General features: G+C 42.4%; 1 protein-coding gene across 4 annotated transcripts in view; it reads right to left on the reverse strand.

Moving 5' to 3' along the window:
• Nucleotides 1-16,525, reverse strand: part of RBFOX1 (RNA binding fox-1 homolog 1) — a 1,464,646-nt gene that overhangs the window by 383,759 nt on the left and 1,064,362 nt on the right. The gene's annotated exons all lie outside the window — the stretch shown is intronic.

The raw sequence follows: 16,525 nt of genomic DNA on the forward strand, positions 1-16,525 counted from the left end.
TCACACTAACCTTACATTGCCTTCTTGACAATGAAGCGGATGATAACAAGGACTGAGGAGGCAGATCGCCTGGTTCTGAATCTTGGATGTGTTTTGTACAAGCTGGGTGACTCTGGGCAAGTTATTTAAACTTTCGGGGCCATGAAGGTCCTCATTCATAAAGAGAATAAGCATCAGTGTCTTTTTGCACAATTTGGATAACATGGAATAATATGTACAAATTGCTCAGTAACACCCCTGGAACCTAGGAAATGCACTATGCATGTAAGCTTCATATCTCCATGGTGATGATGGTGATGGTGATGGTGGTGGTGGTGATGATGATGATGATGAATGGCACTGTCTGTAGTGGTACTGGCATTGGCTTTGGTGATGGTGATGGTGGTGGTGACAATGGTGATGATGATGAATGGCACTGTCTGTGGTGGTACTGGCATTGGTGATGGTGATGGTGATGGTGGTGATAATGGTGATGATGATGAATGGCACTGTCTGTGGTGGTACTGGCATTGGCTTTGGTGATGGTGATGGTGGTGGTGACAATGGTGATGATGATGAATGGCACTGTCTGTGGTGGTACTGGCATTGGCTTTGGTGATGGTGATGGTGGTGGTGACAATGGTGATGATGATGAATGGCACTGTCTGTGGTGGTACTGGCATTGGCTTTGGTGATGGTGATGATGGTGGTGGTGATGATGATGAATGGCACTGTCTGTAGTGGTACTGGCATTGGCTTTGGTGATGGTGATGGTGGTGGTGACAATGGTGATGATGATGAATGGCACTGTCTGTAGTGGTACTGGCATTGGCTTTGGTGATGGTGATGGTGGTGGTGACAATGGTGATGATGATGAATGGCACTGTCTGTGGTGGTACTGGCATTGGCTTTGGTGATGGTGATGGTGGTGGTGGTGGTGGAGGTGTGGTGATGAGGATAGGGTTGTTGTTGATTGTAAACTCAAGGGTAAGGCAATATCAGTTGGCCTCTGTGGGAAAGACGGCTCCATTCTCTAGCCGGAAAGACAGGCAGTTCTTTCTACCTTTTCCAAAAAAGTCCATTGCTAGTTGACAGTTCTGCTCTTCTCTCTCAACTCTAGTGTTTCCAGCTAAGGAAGCAGTTAGACTTGCTGTTACCATCTTGATTTCCTCCTTTTCTGTCCCCATAACTGGGCCACAGACATCTCCAAGGAGCCTCTCTTATCCAGCAAGCAGGAGCTGACACCACTGTTCCTCAGGGTTACTCTAGGGGATGTTAATATTTTATGACCACTTTAGTGAAACACCGGACTCCAGGGTGCTGGTACTTCCTCTAATATCACTCAGATTCTCAGCAGGTTTCCACCCTCCCTCTCACCAGCCACAGCCTCTCACAGGCAAGCAATTCCAATGTTTTTTGCCCTCATAGACACGGTCCTATCAAGATCCACGGATTCCAAGAAATGTCATAAAAAACAACAGCAAAGCTAAGAATTATTGACCGTTCACTCTGTGCTAGGTGCTATGCCAACCATTTTATATTCATTATTTCACTTCTTCTCTTCAGAAATCCAATAAGTAAGCTAATCTGATCCCCCGCCCCCCATTTTACAGATGAGAAAACTGAGGGTAGGAAAAGATAACATCCTGCGCTGACTGTACCCTCGGGCCCTAACTCGGGTCAGTGTGATTCCTTTGCCCCTGATATTCTACTTTACTGCATAAGGTATTTCTAAAGCTAGATTTTAAAACAGAAGGCCTGAAAGGTGTATGATTGGTAAGAGTTCTTGGAGACTTGGTTCTTTCCACCCCAAATTGAATTGGATTTCAAAATACCCAACTGTGGTTCAGGTGGATGCTCCCTCCCTCAGAATCCCCAGGGTACCTGAAACCACCACAGAGTCTCTCTGTTGCCATGGAAGCATGGGCCAAGGTAGAAAAAGCAGGTCTTGATCCAATGCCCGAAGGGGGTCTAGGTGATTATGCACCCCCTTTTCTTCCTCAGAGCAGGAGTAAAATGATCTCAGCCAGCAGGCACTCATGGGATATGATTTTAATTTTGGGTTCAGAAAAAAGTTATACAAACAACAACTTTACTGCCCATTATGATGGGACTACACCCCTGATTTTGGAAATACAATAGAGAAGACTAGCTTATAAGGTAGAAAAATGCATATGACATGGAGGATGAAGTAAGCTATAAGTCCATATCTCCAGAGTATGATCCAACATATGTATCTATAATGCACACTCTGTACTTCTAAGTTTATCTCCTTCTAGATCTATATCTGTAATATATACCTAGATACAGCTAAAAGGTCAAGGAAACACCCAAAGTTTAATAATCCTGTTGAGATTACTGGTGACTTTCATTCCTTTTTTATTGCTAATGTGTATTCATCAATTTTCCATAATAAATAAGGAAAGAGAGGGTTTCTCCTTATAATTCCCTTCTTTCCATTTTCTTTTAAGTGGCCTGTCACAGGCAGGTCAGAATCTGACACGGAGGGAGGGGGATGGGTCCATGGTCTGTGGAAAATGAATTTTGAGCTCCTCAGTACCCCAGCTCTTTGGAGATACTTTAATAGTTATTCTGGAAAGAGGCAAAAAGGACTCTTGCATAGTTCCTGAGCATTGCCCTCTCCACATAAGCCTAATTATAGTCCCTGAAGACGTTTCTTTCTCATCTCTCTGGGTCCTGCATGACAGCTCACCATTGCAGGGCGTTCATTCTTGTCGAGAAAACCTCATTTCTGTTTTCATTAGGAGGACTGCTTGTCTTTACCAGCTCTTAGTACGGAGATCAAGACATTAAGAAGACCTGCACTTTTCTCAGGCAAATGAGAATTACTAATTTTCTCTCTCTATTAAGTGCTGTGCTATCTCCATTGGCTTCCCAAATATTTATTTCACATGCTGAGACCATGCAGATCTGGGACAAGGTTAACCTGCTAAGTGCCACTCACCCTCATACTCCAAAGACTTCTATCAGGTATTGACTATGCTCATTTTCAACGGAGAAAGTAGCCAGGTAGCCTCAGCATGAAAGCAGGATTTTATTTCAAGTATAAAGGTCATGCTCTCCTGCAAGCACTTTGGAACATATTCATGAGATAGGGTTTTCTTTAAGAAAATGAAGTGAAGCAAGAACTCAGACCCTTGGAATCCTTTAAAGCTACATACTGCTTGCATGGCCGGTGTGGTTCAGTGGCTGAGGGTCGACCCATGTACCAGGAGGTCACTGGTTCGGTTCCCAGTCAGGGTACATGCCCTGGGTTGTGAGCCCGATCCCCAGTGGGGGGTGTGCAGGAGGCGGCCGATCAATGTTCTCTCTCATCGATATTTCTGTCTCTCTCTCCCTCTAAAAATCAATAAAGAGGGAAAAAAAAAAGCTACAGACTGCGTGTGTCTTGTCCCCTCAACCCCATCTGATAATGCTAATGGAGAGAAAATATTTTCCTGGTATTAGAGGTTTCTCTGTGCTAAGCATTCCAACAATGATTTACATGCATTATTTTACTTACTCCCATGCCAAAATTTTAATTCATGCATTCACTCATTCATTCCTTATTTAACTCATCTATAAATATTTATAGAGTAGTAAATTATATTCTAAGCATTGTGCAATGTCCCCAGTATACAGCGATCAGACATACAAACAAGCAAACAGACACACAAACAAACAAAACTCAGCTTATTTGCTCTGGTGGAACATAACGTTTACTGGAAGAGGTGGATTTTAAAAAATCAATTCCATCAGTTTTTTATAAAACGAATGTCCCAGCAATTTCACTCTTGAGCATTTATCCCAGAAAAAAATGGGACTACTTTCATACAAAAATCTGTATATGAAGTTTTATTTCTAACAGCTAAAAATAGGAATCAGTCCAGATGTTCTTCAACAGATGAATGGTTCGATCAGTAACGGTAGATCCATACCATGGAATACTACTCAGTAATGAAAAGCAACTACTGAAATACCCAACAGCTTGGATGACTTTCTAGGGAATTGTGTTAGGCAAAAAAGTAGTCAACCCTAAAAGGTGATATACTATATGGTTCCATTTTTGAAATGTCTAAATTTTAGAAATGGAAAACTGAGTGGTGTTTGCCAAGAGGTAAGAACTGGGGGAGTTGGGGAGGGAGGTGTGGGTGGTTATAAAAGGACAGAAAAGGCAACCCTAAAGGAATGGAATTGTTCCGGATCCTGACTGTCGTGGGGGACCCACAACCCTGCATGCGTGACAACACTGCATGGACCTAAACATACCCCGCCCCCAACACACACAAGTTAACACAAGTAAAACTAGGAAATCTGAATAAAATCAGTGGATGGCATCAACATCAATATCATGGCTGCGACATCGTATTATAATCGTGCCAAATGTCATCACTGGGGAAATTTGGGTAAAAGGTAAATGGACTCTCTGGATATTATTTCTCACCTCTGTAGGTGACTCTATAATGACCTCAAAAAAATTTCCATGAAAAACACACACAAATTACAGAGTTAATTTTATCAGGCCAGTTGTGATAAATGCCATAAAGGGAAAGAACCAAGTTTAAACCTTTTTAAAGGGCACTATATATAGCAGGGGGCTGAATTTAGACAGGGCGAAGGAAGACTGTTTTGAAGAGGTGGCATTCTATTGGGCCACTGAGGGACGAGGGGGTGGTGAGGAGAACCGTGGGTGGGAAGTACTCCCAGAAAAGGAGCAGGGTGTGGCTGGGATGGAGGAAGGGGTGCGCATGCTCAGGGAATGGGAACACAAGCACCCTGGCAAGGGGTGTCTAGTGAAAGGAGGCAGGACCTAGAGGGCGAGGGGCCACACTCGAATGACAGTTTTAAATCCTGTGCGGAGCTATTTTCCTACCACTCTTGAGGAAGATGAGGCTCAGAACATCTATGTGAGGTCACAAAGCCAGGAACCGTCCACCCTGTGATTCAACATCAAAGCTACAACTAGGTCCACTGTGTCCCCTAAAAAAAATCTTCAAACATCCACTTGCTGTTTGTCCCAGCAATGCCACACCTAGGTAGTTACCTGAGTAAGCGAAAATTGCATATCCTCGGAAATATCTGCACACTGATGTTTATAGGAACTTCTTAGTGATCAGTGAAAGCTGGAAACCACCTAAAGATCCTTCAGTTGTTGAATAAAGGGACCAGGGCGCAGTATTACAACAGAATGCTCCTTAGCAATAGAAAGGAAGAAGCAGCTATGGATAGACACAACTGCAGAAATGAATCTCAAATTCATTACATGAAGAAAGAGAAGGCGGATTCAAAAGCTACCTACTTATGATTCCATTTATAGGACATTCTGGAAAAGGCAACACTAGAGGAACAGAAGAGGGATTGGTGGCTGCTGGGGATTGACAGCAAACAGACCCCAGGGCGCGTTCTGGGATGGGGAATGTGCACCGCATCCTGACGGTGGTGGTCGCTCCATCACTTTAGGCATTTGTCAAAACTTGCAGCTCTGTACACTCAAAGGGCAGGTTTTGCTGTATGTAAATCATATCTTGATAAACCTGGCTGTGATAAAATGATCTTATGGAATGAGAAGCTATACATTAAAGTCAGAGAAGACCCCTTCTCATTTTTGAGAAGTTCTGTATGGCACCCAGAGACAGTATATTAGTAAGAGTCAAATTTCCAGAAAATGCAACGAAAAAGAACTGAATGAAGATACAGCTTCTGTGGAGGGTGGGAGAAGGGTGAACCACTCTTACCCTTAGGATCCATAGATGAAGCAAAAGGACCCTATTCTGGAAGACAGAAGACCTGGATCTAAAGATCTACTGGTGTTGCCCAGCGGGGGAGTTCACCTAAGTTCTCAGGAACCCCTGTTCCTGTGACAAGGAAGGCGAGGGTGGGTGGAATAGCAGAACAGCTAAGTAAAGTCAAAGTATGCGTTGTTTTTCTTGTCTTTGCAGAGGACCAAAACTGTGCGCTCTGGGGTCACTCAGGGCTGGGATTCCAAAGTCAGCTCTCTTTCCACAGGGGATGAGTCCTGCTCCCAATGGAGGTTCAACTATGGAGGGAACCAAACCCAGCAGCTAACTCAGGGTCAGCTCTGGGGCCAGCAAATGCACCACATCTGCTAACATGGCCCCATTCAAAGCCACGGATCTTCCCTCCCCAGGCGCATGGGTTTCTCAAAGCTCTTACCCCACGGGGATCATAACAAGCCCATGATCAATTTCCTTTTCAGCTTTGTGAGTCCCGGGGGGCTAGTTCTGCAGCAATGATGGAATGCTTGGCCATTGCCGGAAGTGGTCTCTCCTCGTGGGGTTTCACATTAGAGAAGGGTGAACTCTGAACCCTCCCTGGGGAACAGCTGGTGCAGGTCAGGCAGTATGAGCTGGCATCTTACATCATCCCTGGTTTGCTGGCTGAGCAAATGGATCTGATCAGAGTCGGCCAAGCCTCGCCCCACCGGCACGGAAGATCACCCCTCTTCTCTCTTCCCATAACACCGTATTTTCATCTCCAGTATTGCCTTTATCATCACATATCTTCCTCATGCCTTCCTATATCTGTTTCTTAAGCTCCCATTCACCCCACAGACAGCCAACGCCGCAGGGGAGCGCTGGGCTTCTTGGCGATTGCAACCCACACACTTGGCTGAGGCCAGAGTGTGACGAGGACCAGCAAGTGCCGCGGAGCAAACGAACAGTGGACAGCCTGGTGCATGCACAGAGAAATGGATTCAAGAACAAACCCCCAAAGAGACCACTTGGTGAACAGCAGAAAATATCATTAACTGGAAACAAGACATTTTCGAGAAATTCGCATTTCAGTTTTACCAAAGAGACATTGTAAGCACTTCGCCCAAGTGACATGTTATGTACAGAGAAAATGCTGCATTTATTTCTACTACACTGAGGCTTACTCTGTGTAAGTCATGGAGGTCAAACACTCAGCACCGGCTCCCCCATGGCCAAAGCCATGTTCTAAAAAATATAGAAACAGAGAAAACGTACATGAAAATAAGAGGGAGTCTCCAGAAACCGATGTCACATTTATAACCAGAGAAAATAAGACTTTTTTTTTTTATCAGTCCCTCATCAATATTTACATTTCATAATTCAGCTCCTAAGAGAACCGTAACCAAATCCAAATGTGTGTGTGTATGTGTGTGTGTGTTTTAAAGAAAAGAAACAAAAAATAAGAAGAAAGCAACTGAACAATCAAACCTTAACTACCTCTGCTCTCTAACCCCGGTCAGAATAATTCCCTCTTCGTGAGATAAATTTAGTCAGAGAACAAGACACTCTTGGCCCTGCTGCATAATTCATTGGCAGCTTTAATCTTCAGAGTGACTATTAGCGAACATTTCAGGTTTTATTGCGATTTTTTAAACAAATGATATTTTAAGTTCAAAGTGAATAGATCATGAGTTGGCAATTTGTAATATGTTTTCACTCAAAAGGAAATCAAGATGAAATTCCTTTAGACCTTAGGATGTGAATTGAAGACTCAGAAACACACCGAATAGGGAGCCTGTAGGGTAGGAAGTCAGACCAACAGACATCAGCGTGAAACAAATGGATTCAGTCGTCAGTGTGATAAACTTCATGAGCTGCATAAGTACGGGAGACCTTCCTTAAAAGGGTATGTTGATAATATAGGACAAATCTACACATTTCAAGGGGATACGTCTAGTCAATCATCTAAGGTTTGCCTTTACAATGCCCAACACCCCATTGTTTGTAAATGCCAAATGTATATGTGAGTGTTTATGCAGGTATTTGTTCTTGGGAAAATTTAAGGCTTAGGGATTTCTACACAAGCTCAGTCTCTCAGTATTAGCTGTGGAACAAACGCTTGTCTCTTTTGTTGGTGTATTTGCAAAATCCAATCAAAATGTGTGTGAGGCAAGTACACTTTTGCAACTGGGCAATTAGCTGAATCCCTATAAAAAGTATCACCACATCAACCATTTATAATTTAAAACCATGGAATTTACCTTAGAGTTTTAGAAACCAAGCAGAACCAAACACCACTGTGATGCATGAAGCCATCCCTTTAGTGACCTCCACAGCACGTGGCACGAGGTGTTGTGCTAAAATTAATCTGTGTTGACCACCAGGAGGGAACTGGCAAGGATTCTTGCCTCTGGTTGGTGAAGTCTTCATCTGCCTTAATCTCACTTCTTTTCAACCATTTTATCCTCCTAGCATTTCATATCCATTTCCTCAACTTGGCCCTCTTCTGGAAGGTGAACAGCAGGAAAGGATTATCAGACTCTACAAGATAGCAATGGTTATTTTAACTAGTATACCTGCCCATTTTATCTTAACGGGTATTCATGTCTTCTACAGTGGACTCAGCTTCTACTTTGTTAATTAAATCTCTTGACTATCATTTGCCTAATAAAGTCTCCAGACTGTGGTTTGGGATGGGAACCTGCCCTGGTAGACCCTTCCCAAGCTTCTTGGGTGTTGAAGAAATGCCGCTGTTAAGGTAAAAAACTAATGACCGTCCAGATTTAAACACTTGTATTTTTATGACCTTTCAGATTGTGTCAGTTACAATGACCACTAGTTACATGAATTAGCATAAAAAAACCTAACTATCTGGTGTCCAATTTGCCTTCATTCTTGGGACAGGATCCATCTGGTGGCTCAAAGGATGATTAACCATCCTATCAAGAGATGGAGGAGAGTTTCAGGAGAGGTTTCAGAAAAGAGGGTTTATCTGACACCAACCACAAGGGATTTTTCTCTGAGCAACTATGTTTACACTGCAGTTGAATATCATGATATTTTGCTTCTTAATAATCCAACCTCATCTTTGTTAATAACCAACAGATACCATTCCTCCAGGATGAATAACTTGAGAAAAAAAAAAATCATTAAATAAAAGTCGGTTAATTGCATTTCTTAAGAAATCCAACTTTTTAATGTTCCTTCTGAGAGCTGAGCAGCAGTATAGTCAAAGGATCAATTATCTTTCTTTCTTTCTTTTTTTTTTTTCTAAAAAAAAAAAAAAAAAAAAACCAACCTGCAGAATACAACATTTGCTTTTCTTAGAGGGCTGCACACATTGCCATTTCTTGCCATAAGAATAACTTGAAAAGGATGCAAAGTTATACAATCGACAATTCACTGCACACAAGCTGCTTTTGATTATATTGCCTCACAAACTAGATACTTTGCTGGAAAGCATAAAACTGTTTATCACTAAACATTCGAGATTCCACTCAGATAATTTACACATAATTAGACAGAAGCCCAGACTTCCTAGCAGCGGCATTACCTCCGCTCTAACAGACTATTCTTAAGAACATTCTTTTTGGTAGCATAATGAGCATTTTACGAGGATTTGTAATCAGTCTTAACGTAGGTGGGAACAAAGGTGAATTACTCCTCAACACGATCAAATCATTACATAACTCGGTGCAGAATAATGATGAGCTAAGGTTGGAAGAGGTAACCTGCCCAGGTATTTGAAGGAATTAGGCAAGTCTGGTTTTTTCCAGAGGCATAAAATCAATTAAGTGATCCCTTAGGAAGCAGAAAAATAAAATAGAAATAAGCCTACAGGAGAAGCCCCCCACTTAGACTTGCCTCTCCTGTGCTCACTATCAGGGAAGGTGGTAAGAAGACAGAATAAAGAGATAGAGGAAAGCTAATGGTACATCTGTCTACAGAGGCTCAGTCCTCACAGACATCTAAACTCTGTGGGGTCTAGTCTTGTCTTCTGCAGACATCTTCTGTCCTAAGACACAAAGAGATCCTTGGTAGGGAAAACCAAGCCAGCTGTCCTCAACCATGTGGACCGTCATTCAAATATGTAGAGTCATCAGGGAGAAGAGGACGTTAAGGGGTGTGGGGAAAGTGTCACCATCACAAGACACAGAGAGTGCAGCCAGAAATAGCTCAATCTCTCGATACTACATCTCTCAGAAGCTTCAGTTCATAAGTGGCACTGGGCCTTCAAGGGTCTCCCAGAATTGCCCCCTGGACTGGTCCCTTTGGATCTATGAAGCAGAGTTGTCCAAGTTCCACTTATGGGCAAGGAATTATGTTTTTATTTCTCTGTGTTGTCTTTTTTAACCCGAGAGGGTCTGTATCATGATTTTATGCATGGAATTTAAGCAGTTTATCGCTTCAGTTATATTCAGTTTCCAACATGACACAATTGTGGATTTTTTTCCCAGGTTATTTACAAGGGGAATCATCCAGGCCAAGACTTACAGAGATCCCTGGGCTGCAGCTCAGAGGCCCAGCTCCTGGGCAGGGTGAACGAGGCATTTTCTAAGGCAACATGAAAAGCTAATGCTTCAAGACGGTCCCTTTGAGGTTGCAGATTGCAAAGTATAATTAGATGCTGGTGGCATAGGCAATCAAGGCAACATCTATTAATTTTATAACTATGATCTAGGGACACAGTGTGTCCAGAGCTCCATTTGTTCCCTTTGTGACCTAAGCTCAGCATTTCTGCAGGTTCCACCCCAACATTTCATCCAGATTTAGAAGGATTTCCAGAACAGGTTCTTCTCCTCTGAAGAAAGCCAACAATTTAAATCAAAACCAGCCCTGGCTGGTTTGGCTCAATGGTTAGAAACATCAGCCAGTGGAGTGAAGGGCTGCATGTTCGATTCTCAGTCAAGGGCACATACCAAGGTTGCAGGTTTGATCCCTGGCCCCAGTCAGGGCCGTGTAGGAGGCAACCAATCGATGTGTCTCTCTCACATAGATGTCTCTCTCTCCCTTCTACTCTGTCTAAAAAAATCAGTGGAAAATATCTTTGGATGAGGATTAACCAATAAGTAAATGAATAAAAATTAAATCAAAACCAAAAATAACAATTTTTATATGTTTATATATGTGAATATGTCAAAAACATATGAATGACAATAGCTGTGCTATACTGATTTACACTGATGCCTGACAAATAATAGTTCTAAATAATAATGTGATGGATGAATGATAAAGAATCAGAAGCAATAAACATGTCAAAAATAGAGAAATGAAGCCCTAGTCGGTGTGGCTCAATTGGTTGGGCATTGTTTTGTGCACCTAAAGGTTGCTCATTTGATTCCATGTCAGGGCACATGCTGGGGTTGTGGGCTCGGTCCCCCGTCAGGGGCGTGCAGAAGGTAGTTGATTGGTGTTTCACTCTTATACTGATGTTTCTCTTTCCCTCTCCCTTCCTCTCTCTCTAAATATCAATAAAAATATTTTTTTTAAATAGAGGAATGGTTAAGTAAAGGGTACTCTATTTATATATTTAAATACTATACAGCCATTTGAAATCAAGTTTTCAAGGAACATTTAATAGTACACATGGGAAATAACTGACAATGTTATTTTTGAATGGGAAAATAATAGATTGAATGATTTCAACCTTCCTTCCTTCCTTCCTTCCTTCCTTCCTTCCTTCCTTCCTTCCTTCCTTCCTTCTTTCCCCCCATCCTTCCTTTCTCCTTTCTGTCCATCCATCCATCCATCCATCCATCCATCCATCCATCCATCCATCATAAATCTCAACAATAAGCATAAGCGCACTGATTCCTGGAGGTCCAGAGTCCTACCTGATTATCATTTGTTCTATGCCCCCACCATGCCCCCTGGACCACCCACTTAGATTCTTGAGCTTTAGGAAGTAGATTAAAAACTAATGATCTCAGCTGTAAAGGAAAAAGGATCTCTTACCCTTTGAGACAACATGGAGGGACCCGGAGAGCATTATGCTAAGCAAAGTAAGCCGGTCAGAGAAAGACAAGTATCACCTGCTCTCACTTATATGTGGAATCTAATGAACAAAATAAGCTGACAAACAAAATAGATCTAGAGGCAAGGACGCTGGGCACAGACTGAGGGATCTCAAAGGGACGGGAGGTGAGGGAGGCAGGCTGGGAGAGATTAATCACAGGATTTGTATGCAAATATGCATAGTCCATGAATACAGACACTGGTGCTGGGAAGATCTGGGGTAGGATGGGGACAATGGGAGAAAAGTCAAAGACATCTGTAATACTCTCAACAGTAAAGATTTTAAAAAGATATATTAAAAAACCTTAAAACAACAATAACAAAAATAATGATCTCATCCAACCCTCCAAATTTGGCCCATAAGAAAGCCTACCCAGAGAGAAGACATGATCAGTTTAACGTTAGTGTCAGAAACCAATTCAGAACAAAGAGCAAAGAGGTCCCAAATTCTCAGGCATTCCATATATGTATGTATCATCTAAGCTTAGGAAGGGCCTGAGTTTCCTAAGCATGCAGACAGTGTATAAATGTGTGTGTTTTATGGTCGGACTGCTCCCTTACTGTCTGTCCCTGAGCAAGGCAGTTAACTTTTCTTTTAAAATATATATATTTATTGATTTGAGAGAGAGAGAGAGAGAGAGAGAAATATCAATCAGTTGCCTCCTGTACACACCCTGACTGGGATGGAACCTGCAACCAGGGCAAGGCAGTTAACCTTTCTGAATGTGTTTCTTCAACCATAAAATAGGGATACAAAACTTGCTTCCTTTATGAAGTTGTTGCAAGGATTAAATGACTCGATCCAAACAGAGTTTATAATAGCACCTAGAACATAGTAAGCACTCACTAAGCATTAGCTAATTTATATTATTTATTAATGCTGTTAGTACTGTCTGAAAGACTGCATAAATCTTTCAAATGGCAGAGATATTATAAACAAATACTTCAATTGGTTTCTTGAATTTCACAAAGCCAGTGGGAAAATTCCACACTTTTTTTTTCTCCTAGTGTTTTGTGTCATTTCAAATATCCAAGTGCTGAGTTTTCGTTAGTGGGGGAAAAAAAAAAGTAGTCTTCAACCATTGTTCAGTAACATTTCTTGGAGATTTAATAAAAAGAATTATGGACTTAAGTAATACTACAGAAAAACCAAAACAATCGATGACATATTGAGACAATTACATAATACATTTATGTAGGCCAATAATGAAGTTACGCAGGAGCAGAGAGGGAGAGAGAAAACAAATGTGAATCTGGGAAAATAAACAGTTCTGTGAGCGGCACAATGCAACAGATGTAGCAGAAGCCTTCTGCATGCTGTTCCCAGCGTCAGAGGATTGAGATACGACTACTGAATATTCCGTATCTGAAACCAGGCTTCATTAGAGCAAAGCCTCACAATTTGAAAAGCAATTTCTCTCACCTTTTCTCACTCATCCTCCTAAAACTCCTGGAAGGGAGGTGTCTCCTTTTCCATTTTTCAGTGGAGGAAACCGAGGGAAATGGAGCTAAAACAACGTGCTCAACATTTTGGATGCAGACCTGGGCTTTGTACTCAGTCAAAGCTAAATCCCAACGGCCCTTCAGGCACTCGAGAGAACCCTCAATGGCCACATTCCAGCTTAGAATGTAGGAATAGCACGCTCAGAGAGTGGAAACTCCACGCCGTCATCCGGACCCTCAGCCCAACCCGAGGTCCGAGTGAGTGGATGGAACCAGTAACCCAAAGACATAGCCAAGAGAGGTGTTACCATTGGTACCACAGTCTGGGGTCTCTGAAGAGGATGAAGGTGAGACAGAGAAAGGGAAGGGAAGAGAGGAAAGACAGAAGCAGGAAAGGAAGAAGAGGGTCAGCCCTTCTATGAGAGCACTACAAGGCAAGAGGACATTCCTGAGAGTCTTCAGGGAGCCCCTGGGGAGTTTACAAGCCCTGAGCATGGAGGCATGCATAGGCTGTGACCACAACCCCATCACCCTCTCCACATGGCAGCTTTCTCTCTTCACCCGAAGACTGTGATGACGCCAAGGAAGCAAAAGCAGTAAAGGTGCAATCACAGAGGGGGAGGAGGTTTGCTGGGGGGCTGGGGGACTGGGGCGTCCCAGGGATACCCAATAGATTTATGGGCACAGGAGACGGGGAGAGAGGACGAGCGAGCGCTCAGGAGGAGCTCTGAGAAGCTTCCTGAGTGAAACTACCTAGATATTCACGGTAAGATCCCAGGGGATGGTTGGTTGTAGGAAACCATGTCGACTCTCTAGACACATGGCCATCGAACCCCCACCTTACAAAACACTTCCATTTAAATCAGTGTTTCTCCACATCTGGTATCGGAGCCGTGAGTGGGGCACCCAACGGTCGCAGTTGGTAGTCACAGATTGATTTTAAATATTAATTGACTCGTGCAGTCACGCTTCAGTTCCTAGCACCGAGTTTCTATGGACTCTAGTGACATAAATATATTCAAACAAAGCAAATCAATTAGCCGTTTAGTAAATAATAAAGCAAGTAATATTAATAAATGGCAAAAAATTATAACCGTGAAACGTGGGTGGCTGTCCCTGGACTGCTTTAAAGAGTAATTTTTTAAATGAATTGGAATCGGGGGGTGGGGGGTGGGTGATGTCAGCTCCTCTTATCACATTGCAAAGTCCCAGTGGCTGCAACTCAAGCCTGTCTCTTTGAAGTTGAGAAGATGCATGTGAATGTCCTCACACACCAACTGCACGGCAATCAAGCATTAAGCACGTGCAGATAAGAGGGTGGGCATGGGACAGAATGTTCAAGTACATCCCCTCTCCATTTAGGGGAAAAGCACACTTAGAATATGGACTTGAAGCTTATATTTAGCCTCCACTCATGATCCTTCAAAAATGTGCACAATGTGATACGTTCTATTTCAGGTCTCCTTTATAGCTATGATGCAATGCAGCAAAGCAAGGGCAGCTTAAATTACCCCGCGATGAAAGTAAGGCAAATAAAGACACAGCCCCCAACTTGCAAACATCTGTATTTTGCAGATGGCTCGGGGCATAGCCCCCCCGGGAACCTCCAACATCTTCTACCTAACAGGCTAGAAAAGGGGCTTCCCAGTTCTGGTAGGCATGTGAGTTTAAACAGAACAATGGTCCTGAAAGGAAGGTTTTAGAGCTGGTTCAGAGGGGAGAAAGCAGGTGGTTGACACAGAGCGAGGAAGGGCGCTAGCTCGCCAACAGCAGCTGCAATCACAGACCCCCATTGGGACCAAACACACACTGTCACGTGTTGAAATGAACAGTAGTGGGTGTTTCCAGAGCTTCCACTTTTAAAGAGAAGGTGGAACTTAGTGTTCGTGTGATGGCAACACATTCGAGATTTCAAGCACTCCCTATAAAGTGAAAGAAAATACGGCTTTGGGCTGATTCCAGTCTGTGGGCCAGCAGCGCTGTCAACCACTGAGCGGAAGGGACGTCTGATTGTGCCCATATCTGTCGTCCCTTATTAGTCCCAGAAGTTTCACTGAAAGTTCTTTCCACAAGGGAGAGATTCATTTAGAATAACCAGTTGTTGTTGTTATTATTATTAACCAGATAGAGGCTTCTGTTGGTCATTCACATGTTAGTGTAAATTACGGTTGCTTTCCTGACTCACACCCAGGTGAGCAGATCCTTTCACTTTTGAGGCAGAACTGGAGCTGGAGCTAATGCTTAGACTCAGGGGTCTGGGCTGAATTCCAGTAACAGGTCTACCTCCCACCAGGTAGCATTAGTTTTTTTTTAATTTGTAAAACAAGGATAATAGTGCCTACCTTCTACAATGTCTGGCATGAATGGTAAGGACTTTGTACACACACAATAGTTACTTGTATTACTAAACATGAGAGTTAAGGGAGGGGGTGCTTTTAAATAACGAGATGAATTTTGCCTGTCAAATTGATAAAAGTATATCATAATATCAAAAACCATCAGCAGTGATGAGATGGCATTCTAATAGACTACTATTATGAGGTATACATTGGCCCAAATCACTTTAATGAACAATTTATAGAGCAGGGCATTTATAGAGCAGAGAAATCTATTCAGTGGGTATAAAGATGCTCATATCTTTTGACCTCAAACTAACACTTTTTATTATCTAGTCCAAGGAAGCATTCAAAAATGTAAAGAAGACTTGGAAATAAGAATGTTCTCTGTGGCATTATTCATAATAGTAAGAAAGAGAGGCAAAAAAAACCCCAAACAAACCGGAAATATCAACAATGACGACAAATTCCAGTACAGTACAAAGTTATGGAGTCATTAAATATCATTTTGAAAAACGTTCAATGACGTAGTAAAATGTCTATGTTTCAACACCAAGTTAAAAATGTAGAATCAATTCTGAACATATACTATGAGTGTAATATTGTAAACACACACACATGCACGCACATACACTAAACATACCAAGAGATTAAAAGTTTTAGGTGTGATTCCAAGTATATGACATTCTGGAAAAGGCAAAACTGTGGAGCCAGGAAAACAATCAGTGGTTGCCAGGTGTGAGGGGTGAGGGAAGACTAATAGAGAAATACAGGGCATTTATAGAACAGTGAAAATACTCTGTATGATACTATAACAGTATATATTTTTCCTAACAGAATGTACAGCAAACCCACAAAATGTACACCACCAAGAATGAACCCTCATGCAAACATGCCAGTGTAGGTCCATCAGTTATAACAAATTCACCATACTGGTGGAGAATGTTGACAATCAGGAGGCCGTGCTGAGTGGGGGAGAAAGGCAGGGCAGGGGTATATGAACATCTTTGTGCCTTCTTCTCAAGTTTCCTATTAACC

This window comes from Molossus molossus, unplaced genomic scaffold, assembly GCF_014108415.1.
Source record: "Molossus molossus isolate mMolMol1 unplaced genomic scaffold, mMolMol1.p scaffold_m16_p_3, whole genome shotgun sequence".
NCBI classification, from domain to species: Eukaryota; Metazoa; Chordata; class Mammalia; order Chiroptera; family Molossidae; genus Molossus; species Molossus molossus.